General features: G+C 33.8%; 1 protein-coding gene across 4 annotated transcripts in view; it reads right to left on the reverse strand.

The window, feature by feature from the left end:
• The window catches only part of Fbxw7 (F-box and WD repeat domain containing 7), a 160,279-nt gene that overhangs the window by 29,323 nt on the left and 110,586 nt on the right, over positions 1-20,370 (reverse strand). The gene's annotated exons all lie outside the window — the stretch shown is intronic.

Consider the following 20,370-nt stretch of genomic DNA (forward strand, 5'->3'; position numbering starts at 1 on the left):
TCCCCTGCCCAACTTTCAGAGGGCAGCGTCGGATTGGGGAGACCGGCGTTTTTCTACAGCTTCACATAGCAAGCAACAGCTCCACAAATAAGTCCTTCCAGAAACATTCTGAAAATGAAATAGATTTTCACGCAGCCCCCCGTCCCCGCCCCAAACAGGAGAACAGGCTATTTTCACCAAGTGTCCTCCAATGGAGTCCTTGCGTGGGTTGACCAGATTTCTCAAGTAGCCTGGATGGTATAAAATGGGCAAACCCAAAGGGACAGATTAAATATTCTTTGGGGAACTGACAATAAAGTAAACCAGTTTGGAGCATACAGCATTTGCAGAAACTACGTAATCTAAATTACATTTCAAACTGCATGTCTCATGTTGAAGATGTGATTAAAGTATTCCCTGTGATTTTCCATTTCATTCCTTAAAAACACAGTTTTGAAGAAAATTACCATAAACTGCATTAATTCTTAGTTATCGCGAGACTAAGTGTATAAAATTGGTCCGAAAGACTATCTTCCCTAACAAATGCTGGACCTACTAGAGTTTTACCCCCTTGTTTGTTAATTTAATCTTGAGTAGAAAGGAGATTGGATTTACACCTCCAAAGCTACTTTCACAAAGTATACTGTGTATCATTAAAGAAGCATTTTATATAATAGCAAAAGTAATGTTTGCCTGAGGCAATATTTTTCTTAGGATTATACAAATTCAGGTATTTTATTTTGCAACTTGCTACATACTAGCTCTGGAGGCAATTATATGATCCCTTGTACTAGTAGAAAGGCCCATTATTAAAGGTCTAGTTAATTAACTCCTACCCTCCCCATTAACATTCTTTATTACAAGTAAACTGTGAGGATATAGTTATTTAAAGTACTTAGCAAGTGCCTTCTCAAAAAAAAAAAAAAAAGAAAAGAAAGAAAAAAAATACTATTTGGGCTAACCACATCTTAATACTCTCTGCTCTGCTGGTAAATAGCTTTCTTTAGTAAAATGACCTGAAAGATAGTATAAGGTAGTATCATACTTTAAAAAATGTTTACCTTTCTAATTAAGACACCAGGTAAGGTCTTCTACTTTAAAATGCCAATGAATATAACATAATGTAAGACTTTATGAAGATACACACCCTTGATCTTCTCCTGGAAATTATACTCTACTGTCTACTAGCTTTATAAACTCTACTAGTTTTTCAATTCTTTCCTCAGAAACAATAGGTAATATGTACTGTGCTCAGTAAAAATCAGCTTGCTAAATAATCAAGTAGCTCACTTCAAAGAGAAGTCCTTTATAAACTGAAATCTTCATTTTAATGAAAAAAAATGTTTAAAAATCCTCTATGAAACGCTACAACACCTTGGATTAGGGAGGAAAAGTGGCTTTTCTCCCTGGGTTATCTGAAGGAAACAACTGTAATCCAAACATCTGAAATTTCCTCTAGAATTTATCATGGCAACTTGCTTGTCATATGACCAGTGGCACACTAGTGATTCAACAGGATACAGTTTGCCTTTAACTGAAATCATATCCTACCTTCCGGGAACATGGACAACTTTAATGAGGTGGGGGACACTGTCTCCAAATCTACAATGTTTAAAGACAAAATATTCCTTGGTTTTGTATATTCAAAGGAATGTTCCCATTGTTACCCTTACACTTATTGCTATAAAGTTGCACAAAAACCTGTTCCCATAAATATTTATATATAGACATGGATAGTCATGTTTTATTTTTTAAAAGGTAAGCTATTTAGATGGTCAAAAATCAAAATCATACACAAAAAAGAGTATCCTGAAAAAGTCTCTGCATTATCACATCCTGCAACTTCCATGGTTTTCCCTTGGGAATGATTTTTACATATCACTTTGTACTTTACGTGAAAAATATATATGGTTATAATTTCTATCAGTAAAGACCTTATTTTCCCAACTATTTCAACAGTTCTCCTTCCTATCTTGTTTACAATATTAATTTAACTGTCAATAATTTGCCAAGCAAAGCTAATCAATCAAGCCTGTGATTGAATTTCAAAGTAATAGAGTAGAAATAAAAATTAGTTTTAGAACGGAGGTATTATCAGTGAAAATTGTGATTTATTATATTACTGCCATTAGACTATATAAGTGAACAATGTAAAAGACATGATCCTCACATTTCTGTTCCTGACAGTCTTCACTATAAATACAGGTATTTAAAACTTAATTCAGATTTTAATAATATGATATAAAAATTTTTTTCTGTGTTTGTATCTACATCCATCTCTCTAGCCCCTATGGTAGACAGAAACATTTTAACCTTTGGCCAGTCTCATATATGTTGACTAAATTTATTAAAAAATAAGTATTTTATACTATATGCTACAACATTAAGTAGTATTAAGTTCACTGAAAAGGTTCACTACTCACCAATTATAGCTAAGAAAATACTTACTTTGTCACCCAATTTTTGTGTCTCAACTGATTAAATATATTTTCATTACAATAAATCAAATACCCGTAAAATTGTGCCTAGGCAATACTTTTTTCCCATACTGTTCAAAAATGACTTCTTGCGTTGACTGATAACCTGTAAGCCTTACTAAAAATCCATTAGCAAGTCACTAACAGGCAGGTCCTGGAATACAGGACTGTATTCCAACCCAGACCAACATTCACCTTATCACAACTGTACTAAGCTAGGTGTACAAACCTGGATGACAGCAGTAACTTGAGAGGAAAACTTATATAAAGAGATGAAGATGCTTCTGCTGCATAGCGTAAGCCTCTAGGGGTTAAAATGATTAACTCAAGGGCAATTAAATAACAGAAATGGCATCTTCTGAGCAAATAGCTAGCTGGCAAGATTGGGCTATGAGCAGAAAGAAAAACACATAAATAGAGAAAAAATACAAAGTCTTCCATGAATCATGTAATTTTAGAGAAGTACGTATACAAAACAACACTAATTCAGAGTACTTTTGCTTAGACTCTGGGACATTATTTTCATCTGAAATATATAAAGATCTATTACTCCACTGATCACAGCTCAATGTCACTACTTTTATACATCTTCCTTCCCTACCACCTACACTTGAAGTCTCACATTCTATTCAACTTTAATTGTAGAGCATCCAAAACAAGACGTAAGCAATGGTTTTTGATAATCTGCCATATAAGACAATAACAGTAACCACAGCATTTATTTAATAAGTACAGTATATGTTAACAAGTACATAAACTGAAGCATGGGTATATATTGCACTTAGTTTTTGTATTGTAATTAGTTGATACTACAAACACTATTGGCACTTTTAATTATCTTGCTGGCATTTAAAAAAACATTTCCATGTTACTATAATAAGAGAATCCAGAGAGGAATAGGAACAGTTAGCTGTCTTGCTGTGAGCACAGAATTTAGAGTCAGTTCAAAATTTCAACATCAAAGAAAGGAATGTCAAGCATGTTGAGGCTGAAACAACCTTTAGGAAACTTAACTCACTGTCATTAACTCTCTGGGATGCGAATGCTTATTAAAAGGCCCAGAACTGAAACTGGCAAATTAATAATTCTGTTGTATTATAGTTTTCATAATTAAAATAATATGTATTTGTAGCAGCCACATATTCACCAATGCAAGTAGTGAAACCACTGATTAGTAATGTATTCCATTCATTCAGAATTTAGCTAGCTCCTACTATGTGATTTATCTAGAAAACACTTAATTCTTATATCTCCTGCTTCAAATCCTACTATCGGTAAGCAGCTTGAACTCATATCCAAAAGCTTCCTCTCAAATTTCTCATAGTAATATTTTCAATAAGGTAAGGAACTGCCAATTATTACCAAAGGGATTAAGTGTAACGCCTAGAACCCCATTCACCTTTGGTCTTTCTTTACTAAGACCCTATTTATAAAGACTTGTTTGTGACTCTCAGATACATTTACCTGACTTACAAGAAATTCTTCGCAACTGTGGTGTATCAGTCTTTTTTTTTTTTTTTCCTATTTCAAAGACTTTAAAATTCTGGAATTAACAGAAGACGGTGAGGTGGAGAGACAAGTGTCTTAAACAGTCAGCTCTACAGAGAATCTTGCTCACTGGTCCTCGAGTTCAACATCGCTTACTAATTCCCACTAGATGTGTGGTAGTACAAGTTGAGCTAAACCAAAAATCAGACATTGCTGAAGAAAAAAACGTGTGACAGTTTACGCACGTAATAATTATGGATGCAACAGTCCACTAAGTCATCGAATAAGTATGTATTTAGGTTCTGTCTTAGTTACTTTCTTCACTGCTGGGACAAAATACTTGACATTCACAACTTAAGGGAGAAGTCTATTTTTGCACACGTTTCAGAGCTGGTCCAGGTGGAATGCCATGGCAGAGAGGCACTGTGAAGGAGACCTGCGCTAAGGCATGGCAGACAATAAAGAGAAGAGCCAGGGAAGGAGACAAACCTTCCAAAATGCGACTCTTTCAACCAGAACCCACTTCCTGAAGTGAGTCAGCTCTGAAGTCCCATAATCAAATCACCTTCCCAAAACTACGAGCGCCTATGAGCACTGGCGCTCCTAAGGGACCTCTAAGTATAAATGTGTTTTACTGCATATGGGAATCTGGGGCAAACGGTGATGGAGAAAAGGTGACAGAAAGGAAAGAAAAGTTTTAAACCAATTGATTAAAAAATAATCACTTGTTCTATCCCAATCTCTACAAAATGCTACCAAGAACAAACAAAAACATAATACTCTTCCCCTCTCAAGATACCATAAATCCATCCAGCAAGACAAGGTATTAATAGAGACTATTAATAATGGACTATAATATTGGACTATATATCAATTGTCCAACTGGGTGATGTAAATCAGAATATGGAGAAATTTTAGAAGTATGTAAGGTTTCATAAAAGATATACTTTGACTTTACAAGATGAAATTTGGTAGGTATTGAGGAGGAGAGGAAGTCACCATCTAGGGACCTGGGATGTATGTGAAAATGCTATTATTACTACATGATTAATAATGCCGCTAGGACTTTCAATACCAGTAATTATTAATTGTGTAAGGTTTGTTACGGGATAACCTATGTGTTGCTCTATCAATTTAAATTTGTGATAGCTGAATTAAAATGCTGAACTTATGAAGACCGTTGATTTTTTACTTTTGTTTCAAATACGTAGCAATAAAAATGCTTCTGTTTTGATAGACATTCATATCAGAAAGCATACATACATATACTTGAATACAGTGGGTTAGGAAGTGGTACACGCAGATTTCTTAAATATTCATTACAATCTTGCTTGAAAAGACAGTGAAAACTACTTCAGGGAAGTAGGCAAGGACCTAAGTCATTGACTCTGACCAACCTGTGGCCAAAAGGACTTCTGCTATTCAAAATACAACTGACTGGAAAATTCTCCACACCTGCCTACTCTCAACTCCCAGATGCTAAGCCTCCTAAGAAACAGACTTTACTATGGAGCATTCTGGAATTATAAAAACTGCCCATCACATACAGATCTTGGTAGAAGTCTAGTGAATACTAAGAGGTATACGGGATTCAACAGTGGTCCCTTGGGGGAGGCTGGACAAATATATAAAAATGTTAATAGTGGTCATCTAAATGGCTTAATATGGATTTCCTGTCTTTTTCTCTTACCAGTCAACAAACGAGTTTAACCTTTGCAGTCCTACTATGTGCTAGAAACTGTCCTAGATACACACTGGGCACAGGGTGATGAACAAGAGAGAGATGAACTCTCCACCCTTATACTGTTTACATTCTGGAGGAGAAGACATATAATAAGTAAATTAATAAACAAGCCAAATAATTTCACCTAGTGGTAACTTTAAACAGCAAACTAAAATAGGGTGCTATGAAAGAAGTCAATAATCAGGGTATAGAGAATTGTGACTAATTTTGAATGGCCTCATTCAGGAGACAATTTTTAAGCCAAAATGACAAGACTGAGCCCAGGATGAGCAGGAATGCAGTACCTGTGGCTAGGGTGAAGTGTCGGATAAAAGATGAAGTCAGAGAGGGAAATATAGGTCAGATCATGTAGCATCTTGCAGACCATGGTCAATGGTTTTGGAAGTGCAATATGAAGTTATTGGAAGAGTTCTAAACAGGAGTACTTTAACATAACACAGCTCTGTATAATCTTTACCCATATATGAATGTATTGATCAATTTACTTACTTATTTTTATTATGGTGCCAGGAGTTGGAACTTAGGACCTGCATACTGAGCTATACCCCCAACTCATTTCTGTATTTTTTATTTGGAGACAGGCTCTCACTAAGCTTACTAGGTTGGACTCAAACTTCTTGCCTCCAGAGCCACTAGGATTACAGGCATGCACCACTGGGACCTGCCTCAATTCTTTAAATTCTTAAAAATGTATGTAAAATTAAAGACCATTCACAAAGTAATTTTCACCTACTGAAATCAGAGATACAAACAAAAGAATACACAATAGTATTTGAGTTTCATTCAACTCAGTAATTCATAAAGCAACTACTCTTTCATTTCTCTCAGTTGCTACTTCAAAATTACCTCTCAAGCTCAGCATCTATCCTTAAGATCTCCTAACTTAAAAGAGAAAGATAGCTTTATAAAAGATAACTTAAAAGATAGAAAGTAACCCTTATTTATTGTGTACCAAATGTGTTAGGCCTCATTCTAAGCTCTTCATAGCTAGTAACTCAGTCCTATAAGAAGCATGTACCACATTGCATGTCTATCTCCTTACTCTTCTACTTTCTCGGCTTTGATTTTCTTTTTCCACATGATAATTTACTCCTTGAGAAAGAAGATAGGGTTTGGATCTCTAGACTGTCAGTGTCTCTGCCAACTGTATTTTTGCCAATGTTTGCTACAACGAAAGTTGTAATCATCCTTCGTTACTTTGAGCTGAAAGGACACTGCATAAGTTACTTCTCTGTGACCACACAAGAACTTAAAACATAATCATAGAACCTCAAAGTTAGAAAAGCCTTCAAACAAATTTAACACTAGCCTTAGGTACAACCTCACCAGCAGGTAGTCATCCAAACCTGCTTAGCCTTAAATATACTCATTGTTCTCCACGCTATGATCTTGTATTAGCTGACTTACTGAATTTGATAAATTTATTCAACTGCCAATTTGGCTGGCAGAGACATGAAATTCAGATTCAAAGTTATTGAACTTTTAAAAATATAGGCCTCCCTCAAGAATCTTATTAATTTTCCAGTAAAATGACAAAGGATTACTTTAACCAATCTTTTAAAATTCTTTATTAATCAATGTCTATGGATTTACACTTACTTCACTTAGGCAAAAATATTTACTCAATACTTACTCTGTATTGTGCTAGTAAGAAACAACACAATACCACATTCTTGCTATAAAATATACATCATAGTGATCTTTAATCAAATTCCTTACTTTAGTTTACTTGCTCTTTGAATTCCAGTGTCGTATGTAGCTGTAAAGTGAGTAGAAAAGAACCTAGTCATCAGGACCCACTATGTTTAAAAAGGAGGATTCTCAATAGTTATTTTGGAAGTGGATTTATGTTTAAAGTAATTATTTGATAAATAATTAAATGGCATTCTTTTCTGTGAAAAAAATCAAGAATTACATGACTAATAAGCACATGTTATATCATTCCCTGACTGCAAAAGATTCTAAAGTCAGTAAACAAAATGTGAGTGCAACAAAATTCTGCTGCAACAGGTCATGAGGAGGGTTTGATAAAATTTTGCCTGTTGTGAAAATTTTTTTAAAATAATATTACTGCAAAGAGGTATCTGGTATACAATAGTTTTTTTTTTTTTTAACAGCAAACTATATAAGAATGCTGATTAGGAGCACTTTGATATCTTAAAAGATGTTTGCAATGAAACTGTTTTCATTTCCCTTAGTAAAATTTTTAGTGTTTTAGCACATAATTTAAAAATTTAGTGTTTTAGCACATAATTTAAAAATTATCAGTCAATACCAGTGCCTCCAAATGTCTACAAATCAACTTTGAAAGTTTGTCATATTTGTACATGACAGGTGTCACAAGTTTCCCACCAGTTACATGAGGCAGAGGAAGTAGTGACAGAATGATGGCTACTAAGTTAGTCTGCTGAGAACCGCTATGTGGGGATCCTAGAACACTTTCAAACATAGTACTTTTGAAATTTAAGTCTGAATCAATGTATGTCCAGAACTCTGTAACGTGGGGGGAAAAAAAAATCTATGAGGAAGTTAAAATCTGCCCCATGAATATAAATTCAAAACAAGCAAAATGATGTTAAACTTAATCTTCAAATCATAATACTTTATTTTCTTAGACCTTGAGATGAACACATACACACACACATACCCTCTCTTCTTTACTTTAAAACATTCCTTTTATTTCATCACAGCAAAATGCTTATAATGAAAAAACAATATTTTTCAAGAGGAGATAAAGATGTGCTAATCATCACAATCAAATATTAATGGCAAAGACTGAAATTAAATACTATTTCTAGGATATTTCTACTCACCTACTTTTTGTTAAACAATTGCAATAAACAGATTTAATAGGACCAAGATGTAATTTATTCCCAACAATACATTTCAAAGACTTTAACTTTGTGAAATTCACTATATTTATTTATAAACAGGTAGCACAAGAAAAGGTAATTACTGCAAGCAATTTATGGTAGGCCTCTAACCTCAGATTCCATTATAATACTGTCAATCTCATCCAAACAAATCCTTTGAGTTATATAATGGGTCTCTTTATGTTCTAAGCAATGAGGCAACATGGGGGAGGGGACTAAGCCATAATTCTAACATTACTTTTGGGGGACTGGATCTACCATATTTGAGAAATATTTAGCCAGGGTAATTGAAAACCATGCACTAAGCAACAAGAAGGTAAAATTGAGCAAGTTGGAATTGTCTCTATCCTGGAACAACTCCTAATTCTGAGAAGACAGACAAGTGAATAAATAATTAACTGATACTAATAAAATGAAATTAGATGCTTTATATGACAATATCCAGAGCTAGAAGAACTAAATATTTCAGGAAATGCATATGGTAGTATTTTAAACCCAAAGAATTGAAGGAAAACAAACATTAGATTTTACACTGACTTCTTCAGTAGCCCATCAAAATGCTAGAAACTTTATTCAAATTTGAGTAAACAACTTATTTTTAAAAGATATTCCCTTAAGAAAGCAAACAGAGAGGAGAACTTACTATAAGCCAGGCCCTCTTCTAGGTGAGTGTGTTAACACTACCTCACTGAAGCTATACAGCACCCTTATAAAAGAGATACAGCTGTTATCTCTATTTCACAGATGAGAAAGAGACACAGAAGAAAGCTGAAGTAACTTCTCCAAATTGTCCCAAGACAAGTAAGTAAGGTAGCTGAACATAAGCAGATCTTGGTTTCCACTTTATACACAATGAAATACAGTTTCTCCATATATGAACCAAGAAATGTCAGTTTAAAAATTCTACAAAGTTTATAGAACCATTTCAGTGTACGTATGTGTTATATGTTCACAAGAGAACAACGAACAGGCAGCTAAACGTGCACTGATACATTTCACTTCTGAGAACTCACCAATGCCTCCCTGGTGAAGAACTGCTTCCATCACCTCTGACACAATGTGTATTATGCTGGGCACTCTCAGTGGGCAGGATGGAGGGAAGGCTGATGAGAAGTGCTCACAACACATGGGCATTTGCTTTCTTTTCCCAACTTCTCTAAGAACTTTTATGTCCTATTCCTTCATAGTCTTATGCTTTATTTCCCTCAAACATAAAACAATGAAAGAAAACTGAGAACAGAATACACCAAAGGATTTTTTATTGAAATGTCTTTTCAAACAAGCTACAAAATTCTTTATCATTACCAAAATGATCTGAACCCTACAGAAAACTGACAGAAGTTATATATCAAAGTTACTGAAGAAGCTGCTTTAAAATATTCTTTGTTGACTACTCCAACATAAATACATGTTGAAGGGAAATACTATAGCTTCCACTTGACTTTAAATATTTCTAGTTCAGCACACACACAGTTAAGAGATTTTCCATAGGAACACAGACAGAACGTTCTGTACATACAGAGCATATAGTGTGGTTGTCACTTTGGCTCAGTTTCTTAGTTTTACCACGTAAGATATTTTTTAGGAGCTGGTCCATCTTTAATAAACTCCAATCTGCTCCATATGATTATCCTTCCCTAACTTCAGTATTAATATAAGCATATTTCTGTGATTCTGCCCCATCCTTAATTGTCTCTATCTTTATCCTACCAAGGAAATATAATTACAACAAATGTAGGTTTATATCACTAGTTTAATCTCCTATAGACACCCTCATTTAAGTATGGGCTCATCTTTATGGCTGGAATTTATATTTAGAAGGGAAGAAAGACAACAAAACAAAACAAAACAAAGCAAAACTGCAACTGAGTGAAAAGCTACAGAATGTTACACAACGTATGTTAAGGTTGTGACCTAGTCCAGGGATTCAGAGGAAACATCTCTCTGAAAGGATAACTGAGTTAGGTTGAGGATGGGGAAGGGGGCTATATACTGCCTGAGGCAGAGAATAAAGGTTCTATGACAGGTTTAAGATCAAGCTGGAGAAGTAAGGCAGAAATTGATTTTGTAAGATCTCAAAGGAATTTTGTCTTTATGTAAGAACAATGAAAAGCTAATACTCAATGTTAGTCAAGGAAGGAGCACTCAGGTATATTTCTTGAAAACACATGGGTCTTGTGGCATCTTTGAGATACATCCAGGAGAGAGAATATAATGTTCCAAGAGCTCTGGAGGTCAGCAGAAGGTCTGGGTTGGAGATGAAGTATATAATTCATCTGTAATAAAGATCTCTAACTTCCTTCTAACTCTTTCCCATTCTAAAGCTGTCAATCACAACATCTGAAGCCAAACTCTGTTACAATGTTAGCACATTAATTATCTGCCTAGGTTCCAAATCAGATTCTAAATTCTATGAATGCAATTACCACTTCTACTTTTGTTCCTATTGTATTCCACATGGTCCCGCACATAGTAAAGTGTCAATAAATAATATGGAAGATAATGAACAAAGATATGTTCAATTCAACAAGGATAGAACTACAGAAATAATTTTAAAATGTTAATTTTCACCATAATTTGAAAATATAATATTCAGAATAAAAGGGCAATATAGGTGAACAATAGTTTATATATTTATTCTTTTAATTATTCTATTATATTTTTATAATAATTTACATATTTACATTTCCCCTTAAGGAAAAGTATCCCTAGGTATGTGCATAATTTAATAAGTTAAATTAGAAGGAAATACAGGTTGATGTGCAATGAAAACACAATTGTACAATCTGATGCTTCCAACACCTTTATAAAGGACCAAAACAATAAAAACTTTCACTATTAAAAGGAATATACAGTCCTGATAATGCTTCACAATATTTGCTTATGTACATCATTTCCTAAAGATGTCGCCTAAGCTATCTATTCATGGGCATTAACAGGTAGCATTTTGCTTCTCTACCTTACTAGCAATAATCTGAAGTATGAAAGTTTCTGAGAATTACCAAAAACACTGAAATTAATACTTGCTAAAAAATTAGCTATCTATAGTATATATAATGTAGATAGTATACTCATATATTTTAACCTCTAAGAACAAAATAAGAATTCATTTCACATTAAGATTAAATTGAATACATACATTTTACATATAATTGCCTAGGTTTTTTTTCCTCTGCTTTCTATCAGTTTCTCTGATGGAGACAGGATATATCAAGAAATGCTATAAAACAATAAAGTTCAAAAGATGAAGATTCTACTGAAATACTTGGTTTAAAAAAAGTACTGACAGTTATTTCAATTATATCTAATTCATTTTGGTTTTGTGAGCAAGGAATACTTTCCAAGATAGATATATTTCTGGGTGTACATTTTATTCACTTGTAACTTTGCAGAGGGAACATAAGTCAACAATACCTCAACTAAATCTTCAATGTAGTCAACACTATCCATATAATCTCCAAATATTCCTTTTCATCTTCTAGATAATATTCATTATATATATAAACTGAAGACTGTTATTGTGTTTTTCTCAAAGTACACACACTTTTAAATGTAGACATGGTCTCGGAATTTTAAGTAAATATATTCAGAATTATGACACGTTAAACTGATGAGCGACACTAGCCCACTAGTAGCACTTTCTAAATTATATTAAAGAGACATTAGACAGAGGAAAATAAAGGAAAGACTCATTAGATACATCTGGAAGACTGTGGTTTGCCCATTATTGTTATTATTATTATTATTATTATTACTACTACTACTACTATTATTTTGTATTACAGTTAGTATTCTAAATAGGTCTACAAAAAGCTAAACAACCTCTCAAGCTCTGAATTCATGGCACTGACCTTAGACTTGCTCAGAATGATTTTTAATGCACTCTGTTATTAGTAAAACCTGTTCAAACACATGCCCCATCTGCCAGCACCCCATCTGCAAGAGAGCTGCTCATTCTTGTAGCCGGTACAACTCCTGCCTGCTCCCTTCTCTCCTCTACATGCCAGCTGTATGGTAATGAGCACGAGCAGCTGAAAAATACTGCATGATAACAAAGCTAATATAAAACAGCAGAACAACACTTCCCCTCAAGGAAGCAACTGCAGCATGAACATAGCTGATAAGCTATTGAACAGAGGAGGGGGTCTAAACTTTATTTGTGTGTATTTGTGCAAGGCATGCAAGGTGGCGGTGGGAGACAGGGGAGTGTTATACATATGAGCACGCTAAAGAGAACCCAGAGAGCACAGGAAACCAAAGAAAGCTCTAAATGTCTAAGGACTTTTGCTAAAATCTGTGAATCAGTTCCTTAAAAGCTTTTATGTCAAGCCTTATGTAGTAATTAGTGCCATTTTTACAAGGTAGTGTTAAAGACGTTAACAAGTATATTCCATTTCTTAATCAACAAATTTTGGAGCTTTGGAAAGAAAAAAATAGTAGAACTTAAAATCATAATGAAAACTATTTACTAGACATTTTAAGCAAAGAACAAGTGAGTTTATAAAATCTACATCTTTAATTTTTATATATCACTTTTTCAAATTCTAATTTAATGACATTTGAAGCCAACACATTTATTCTGAATATTCAAGACTTTCCAAATAAAATACAAAGATGCTGCATATCATTTTCTTCATTTAGGTAGACATAATGGGGTTAATTTTTTACATACATGATAGTCACACTGAATGAATCTACATAATGTAAGTAGAACTAAATCACATTAATGTTTCATGTGCAGTACCTTCCCATTTAGAGAAGATTAACAGTCACTCAGGAAAACTGTTTAAGAAAACTGACTATTCAAAACTGGTGTTACATTATTTCCTTTCACAATTTGAAGACAGTACACGTGAAAAAGCTGTCAAAAAATCCTAGACCTAAGTAAAAAAAAAAAAAAATAAAAAAAAAAATAAAAGCAGTGCTACTAAATCAAAAGAATTAATTATAATTTTTACCACACATTTAAAAAAGTCTTATGTGGTCTTCATGATAGCATGCTCTGATCACATAATCACATTTTCTACAAGTTATTTCATTTTGCTCTTACAACAATCCTAAGTATTAAGTACTGGTATTCTCTCCGCTGTACAGATGAGGCACCGCAAGCGGTAGAATTAAGAACCTACACCCAGGGCTGACAAGCTTTGTCATCCCTGCTCTTAAGCAAGCTACCATTCTGATGTAAACTCCACAGGAATGAGGACTTGGGTATGCTTTGTTCACTGTTGGACTCTAACTGTCCAAAGCAGTTTTGGAACACACGAAATGTTGAACAGAACAAATAAACAGATAAAGAGATAAGTGCTCAGTTCTTTGTTTTAGGTATATGTCAGGGGATAAGCTACCTATATTTTACAATACAGAGCCTAAGAACCTTAATTCTTCTGATATTTTAAAAACAATAATTCTAAAATAAGACTGCTAAGTAATACAAATTTTGCTCACATGACAAAAATTCAGGACATAAACATTTTGACAGGCTGGTACAGAATAAAACAAAACTGCGCTGATCTTAGTATTTTTAATATTTTCTTGAATTCATTTATTCTCGTTTATCATCTGACTATAAAAATGTATTTTCTTTTAACTAACAACATAATCCTTGAATTCAAATACAGATCAAGGCCATGGCTTTATAAAAAAAAAAAAAAAACTTTTGCGTAATATATTTAAGAATCTGAATTGAACTTAATAAAGTACCATCAACTATTCCTTAAAAACATAGGTACACTTTCTCAGAGAAGAGCAAACTTTAACAGTAACATTTAGATTTTTAAAACGTACAAATTCAGGCAAGACTTACAAAAACAGTACTACACTGCCCCTACATGTTCATATGAGTAGTAACAATGACATTTTAAACTCTCAGGGGCTAATGCAGAGATTTATGTGGATTACTGAAGTCAGTTAAGCTTAAATCGTTGCCAAGTGAACTGTTCTCCACCCACACATCAAAATATAATTAAATATAGAAATAACTAGCAAATTTCAATTTTCATGTTCCAGACTAGTAAAGGAGAAGAAATTTAAGATAAAAGAATTTCACCCAACATGAATCATACATTTCTCCCTCTTAAAACAGATTTTTTCCATCATTCCTGGAGAATATCATAAAATAATCAAAATCAAATAACTACCTAATCATGCTGTGGGGATTCATATTTAACCTTTTCTGTGTGGGTTCTTTATTTCTACATTTATTTGAGAAAGGAGGTTCAGTCTAAAAGTCTTAATTCAGTCCTAAGTAAATTTCCACAGAATGCATTCATTGAATCCTCTATCAAATTATGCTTTGAGTTAACTATGTATATCAAAATTCTTATATCATTTCTATCTACATGCTCTTATGCTTTATCTACACCCTGAGTTGCTACTACCAAAGGGCCACTCTGAAATATTCTATCCTGTAAAGGAAAACAAATATGGAAAAAGCAATGCTAATATAATAGGGAGCATGTGTTTGAGAAATGATGGCTCTTGCCAGAAGAAAAATCTGCAATTTGGGTAAAGGGGTGGAATGAACAGAAAAGCCTACAATTTTATGGTTTAATAGCTGTGAAAGGTATTCAGTAGAGAGAAATGCAATTACAAAATGTTTGAGAAATACTGCTGAATAATGTTCTCCCTCTATACCTTAAGTTATATGTATATAACTTACATAGACACTACCAAAGTCAAAGGAGAAAATGTCATTAATCTAATACCAGATTTAAAAAATCATTTAAAAAATCTTACAATACTTTACTTTTCACATTTTAGGAATAAACACTAAATATGCAAATAAAAAGATGGGCTATATCAATAGGTACTTGTGAAAGTAACAGAATTGTAATGTCTAAACACTTAACTATACCAAATGTAGTGCTTCTTGTTTATGTCACATTTTAAAAAAATCTTAGATTATATCTACCATTATTTAACTGGCTTATAAGTGAGACATAATTTATTCAGCTTTCTACAGTAAGTCAGAGATAAGGCCAAGAATTCCAATTCTGATCCAGGAATGATTCATAAAGAAATCACTAAATGTGCTTGTTAAGATATTAAAGATTCTCAAGGAAAGCTTTCTTACAAAAACATAAAAAGTGGAATAAGACAAAAATACATACATTCTTCCAGAAAATAAAAATAATATTCAGTACCAGATACTATCTAGAATTATTTGAAAGCCAGCAGATTATACACGTTGATAAGGTTACCCACTTAACCTATCAAATCAGGTAAAGTGTGTCTATGTATGTGTGCGCACATGCACGTAGTTATCTTTATGCACAGAAATGATCGCCAACTGACTTAGATATAAAGTGTGTAATTTAATAATGGTCTGATGACACCTTGTACATTGATCCAAACTGAACATGGCATCTCAGGCAGACTTCCAGGATTACTAAAATGTTAAGTTACAATAAAGGTGGGGGTTTTTGTTTTCGTTTTGTCCAGTAATATATCCGAAGTGCCTAGAGCTGTGCTTCATTTATGTGGCTGAAATTTTCTTTCCTCATTTAAAGTATAAAATCACTGCATCTTAATCACTGAAGAAAAATAATAACAAAGCTCCAGACTATCATTATATGGAGATGCCTATAACCATGTTAAAAAAATTAGATATACGTAGCATGTTGTTACAGAATTCAAATATAGAAGTATACAAAGAAGACAAAGCTCAGACTACTCTGACATTAAATAGATTAATCCAGCTTTTTTCTATGGGGGTGACAGCTACAAAACACAAAGGACTATGAAGTTAGCTCCACAATTTGAGTCAGCTGGGTTCCTATATTTGGAATTTTTTGGATTTTAGAAAGAGAATACTGTGGGTATACTGTATATTACAAAACACTTCCAATATATTACACATTAATACTTTACAGCAGAACATATGAGAATACAGATAAATAATGACATTAGATTAGGTTTTGCTGTATTTAAAAATTTTAGCTTTCAGAAGTTAGATCTCTGGTCTGAGGACAAGGGACTGTGGATTTGTTTCATAGCTGTTTACTTTGCCAGGAGCTTAGCTCCAAGTTTATTTTTAGTATATTTTTCATCTGCCTTCCATACTACATGCAAGTCTTAAGCAGTTGGTTTCTACAAAACATAAGCTACAAATTTAAACAGCCTTGCCCATGTGATATAGAAATTCATAAACCATTTGGATACATTTTTCCCTATTAGCAAAAGAAGTAAGTCATGGAAGTCGTCTCCCGTAGTTGAGGTTGATCAACCACCTGCAATATATGCTTCCTGTCTACACTGGACAACCAAGGTGCAGCCCAATAGGAACATCATCCATTGATCAAAAACCAAAGAAATCTGGGCATCAGCGGTACCAGTGATTAGATACTGAGACCATCATAAATTGTGCAGATAGGGGCTGGGGATTTAGCTCAGCGGCATAAGCGCCTGCCTTGGAAGCAGGCAGTCGTGAGTTCGATGCCCGGTACCGATAAAAAGGAAAAAAGACAAAAAAAAAAAAAAAAAAAAAACAAATAAATTGTGCAGACAGTGAGAATCACGTATTTTAAACCCCAGGATTACACGGCCAAGGTTAACCCCTAAGACGGGTCAGTGCGTCCTCACTCCAGAGCAGGGAACCGCGCAGCCGACGAACCCGACTACAGAGTTAGGTCCCGGCTGCACCATGGCCTAGCTGCAGGGCCAGGTCATAAATCCTCCTATGACTCATAGGACAACCTCTTTACGAAATAACTTTAGGGATTAAATTGATTTTTTATAAGGAAAGTGTACTGAAGAGCAGTGCCACTCCTGCATACCACATTAGACTCTATCACTCTACTTTAATGTCATCAAAACATTACTAATAAGAGTGTTTTCTGTTTCTTCACAGTAGAATCTAAGCTCCATGAAGACAGGGCCTTTGTCTCTCTGGTACTTTCATAGTGACAGATACTAGAAAAATCTGCTACTCTCTTTCAGGTGTTCAACACTTTTTGGCTGATATTAATATAGTACTGACAAATTAGTGGCAAGATACAAATAAATAATTTGCAGCAATATAATTAGTGTGAAAAAGCAGTATGTGAGCCCAACCAGTGATACACAGTCCCGCACCAGCTGTCTGGAAAACACTTTCACATTGACAGCAAGACTACCATAAAGCCCCGATTAAACTAGGTGCTGTGTGCCCTCTCGCCTCCCACAGTATTTTGTACACAGGTCCACTTAATGCAATTATCTTTGTACTAAAATGATTTGGGGTCTTTCCATAGATGCTTAAAGAATGTAAGATGGTGAAAGGATTGTGTTCTTTCATGTATGTGCACTCACGAGTATAGGTGATAAGTATCACTTCATTTATAGCCAATACGGAAAACACAATCTCAATAAAATTCATTATTCATATTTTGTTTATTCATCTTTATGCATGATACATAATGCTTGGAACATACTTAATAGAAAAGGCTGATAAAACTTAAAATAGAATGTCCCAATATCTTGTAACAACTATTAACTCTTTTATTGATAAAATAAGTGACCACAAAGAACAATGATGATCTAAAAAGTCTGTATTTTCTATATTCCAGGGACATGTTCATAAGCAAAAGAAAAGTTTAGGAAGAAACAGTTTCATCTCCTCACTCAAAAAACAGGCCAAGAAATAAAACCAGAACCCAATTAAAATACCCCTCTGGATTTGCCCATACTACCACTCTATTCTCTCTTCTCTTTAAAGTAACACGATATTTTCTTTATTTCTGTAGTTTCTGACATTTTCAAGCTACTGTTTTACAAGAGTACCTGCTGAATGACTACACCGTATGTTTGTTTCTCCTTCAGTTTCAAAATCAGTAAGTGCTAATTACTTTTAAAATTAAGAGTCAAATAGTGTCTGAGTTTAAATTTAGAAAATGAAACATTTAAAATCACAGCTGCAGTCACTTAAAAAAACATTTAGTAAACAAAAACATGCCATATTCTTACAGTATAAAAACTCCTTAAAGAATTTCCAAGTTTAATGAACACTTTAATAAATCAGTCTTAGGAGTATTTATACTATCGTTCTCCTGCCTATCGGAGAAAGCATGAAAGATACGAAAGATCACTTCTGAATTCTAAGAATTTATAAGCAGAGGGATAAAATATCCCTATAAAGTTGTCATATAACACCACTGAGCTGTCCCAATATGCGTAAGAGTCAAAACTAACGGCAGTAAGTAGAGAACGCTTCTCTACTCTGGAAAACAACGCCAGCTGAGGTCCATGCCAGGAGAAGCTTTTACCAAAGAGCTGAGTGGGACTGTGAAGTCATGGGAAGGACCTGGAAATTCACTGGAGGATATCAGACTAGGATGGGGCAGGACAGCACAATGCTCACACTCAAAATGCATTACTTTTTTCTTCTGTTAAGGAGATACCTATGTATTTGTATTTAGTTGAGCATTCCCTGAAACAGACACTTGAGTTTTAAGCAATTCTTTTAAGACAGCAAACCATTTTAGAAGAGCACACTTAACTGCAACTGTTTTAAATGAGAATTAATTGTGAGGCAGACTAGAATTCAGGGTAGAGTAAAGGTAAACCTGGAATGGAGCTAATTGGCAAGCTATGACAGAATGTTAAACTAAGTAATGGTGCTATAAGAAACAGACAAGCATTTCTGGCAGCTGCTCCTGCTAGCGTGAAAAGTACTCCTGTAGTACAGATTATTAATAGCACTATACTTTGGGAAAGGCTGTCATTTAAACTATAAAACTATCTCACCAAAATTTGACAATGTAAACATATAATCTATAGTGATAAACTATAGACAGCTGTAAGACTAAGCAATAAAAAAATTCCAAATAAATAATAATTATAAACTCAAACATGGGCCATCGTTTAGACCAAAAACACAGATCATAGTTTTAAGAGCATGAGAGGGGATGGGACATAGTTCAGTCATAAAGGGCTTGCCTAGCATGCATGAAGCTCTGGGTTCAATCACCAGCCCCAGAAAAAAAAACCATGAAAGGAGCAGGAAAAAATTAAAAATTACTTGAAAATAATATAGGTAATACGTTTATGGAAAATATTATTGCCCAAAAGAATAAAAGTAAGATCATCATCAACAAAAAATTTTTGATCTATACTTTTTGATCTTGTATTTCTACTTTTTTCACCATGTCTTATGCATAAGAAATATCATTTTCTCAAAATGAAAGGGAATTTATTTGATGGAAAGTCTATAATAAACATAGAGTACACAGATACAGTATTAACTAAAATCAACATAATGTTGGCATGGTGGGACTAAAACTGCTTAAAATATGATTTGTCTTTAATAACATTAGAAGGCCCTCATGTTGTCTCCTAATTGGCATAATTTTTCTGGAGAATTATTCAATAGTTATCAGGAATCTAAAAAAGTCACACCATTTTGTTTAGTAATTCTATTTCTATAAATCTGTGCATAGTAGTATGGTTAGGTTTATGTATAAAAATATTCAAAGCAGGTCATACTACCTAAAAAATTAACCATACTAGAAAAATTAAGGTACAGTCATATGTTAGATTACACAGTGTAGGTGGTGTGTAAGATTTTGAACATTTGAAAGTCATGGGTAAATATTAGCAGTATATTAAACATGGAGTAAAGTGACAATTTTGTTTAAAAATAATTAAATGCTTAAAAACTATCATTGAGGTTTATTTCCAAACAGTGTACTTTTTTGGAAATTGAAAAGAATATTTTTTGGTTTTATATTTTGAGCATATCCTATTTTTATAAAGGTAAGTAAAAGGTACTAAATATCTTGAGAAAAAGTTCACTATTTACCCACTTAACTCAAAATTTAGGGGATAATAC

Source organism: Cavia porcellus, unplaced genomic scaffold (genome assembly GCF_034190915.1).
Source record: "Cavia porcellus strain 051 isolate PalLab524CR breed Dunkin Hartley unplaced genomic scaffold, mCavPor4.1 scaffold_14, whole genome shotgun sequence".
NCBI classification, from domain to species: Eukaryota; Metazoa; Chordata; class Mammalia; order Rodentia; family Caviidae; genus Cavia; species Cavia porcellus.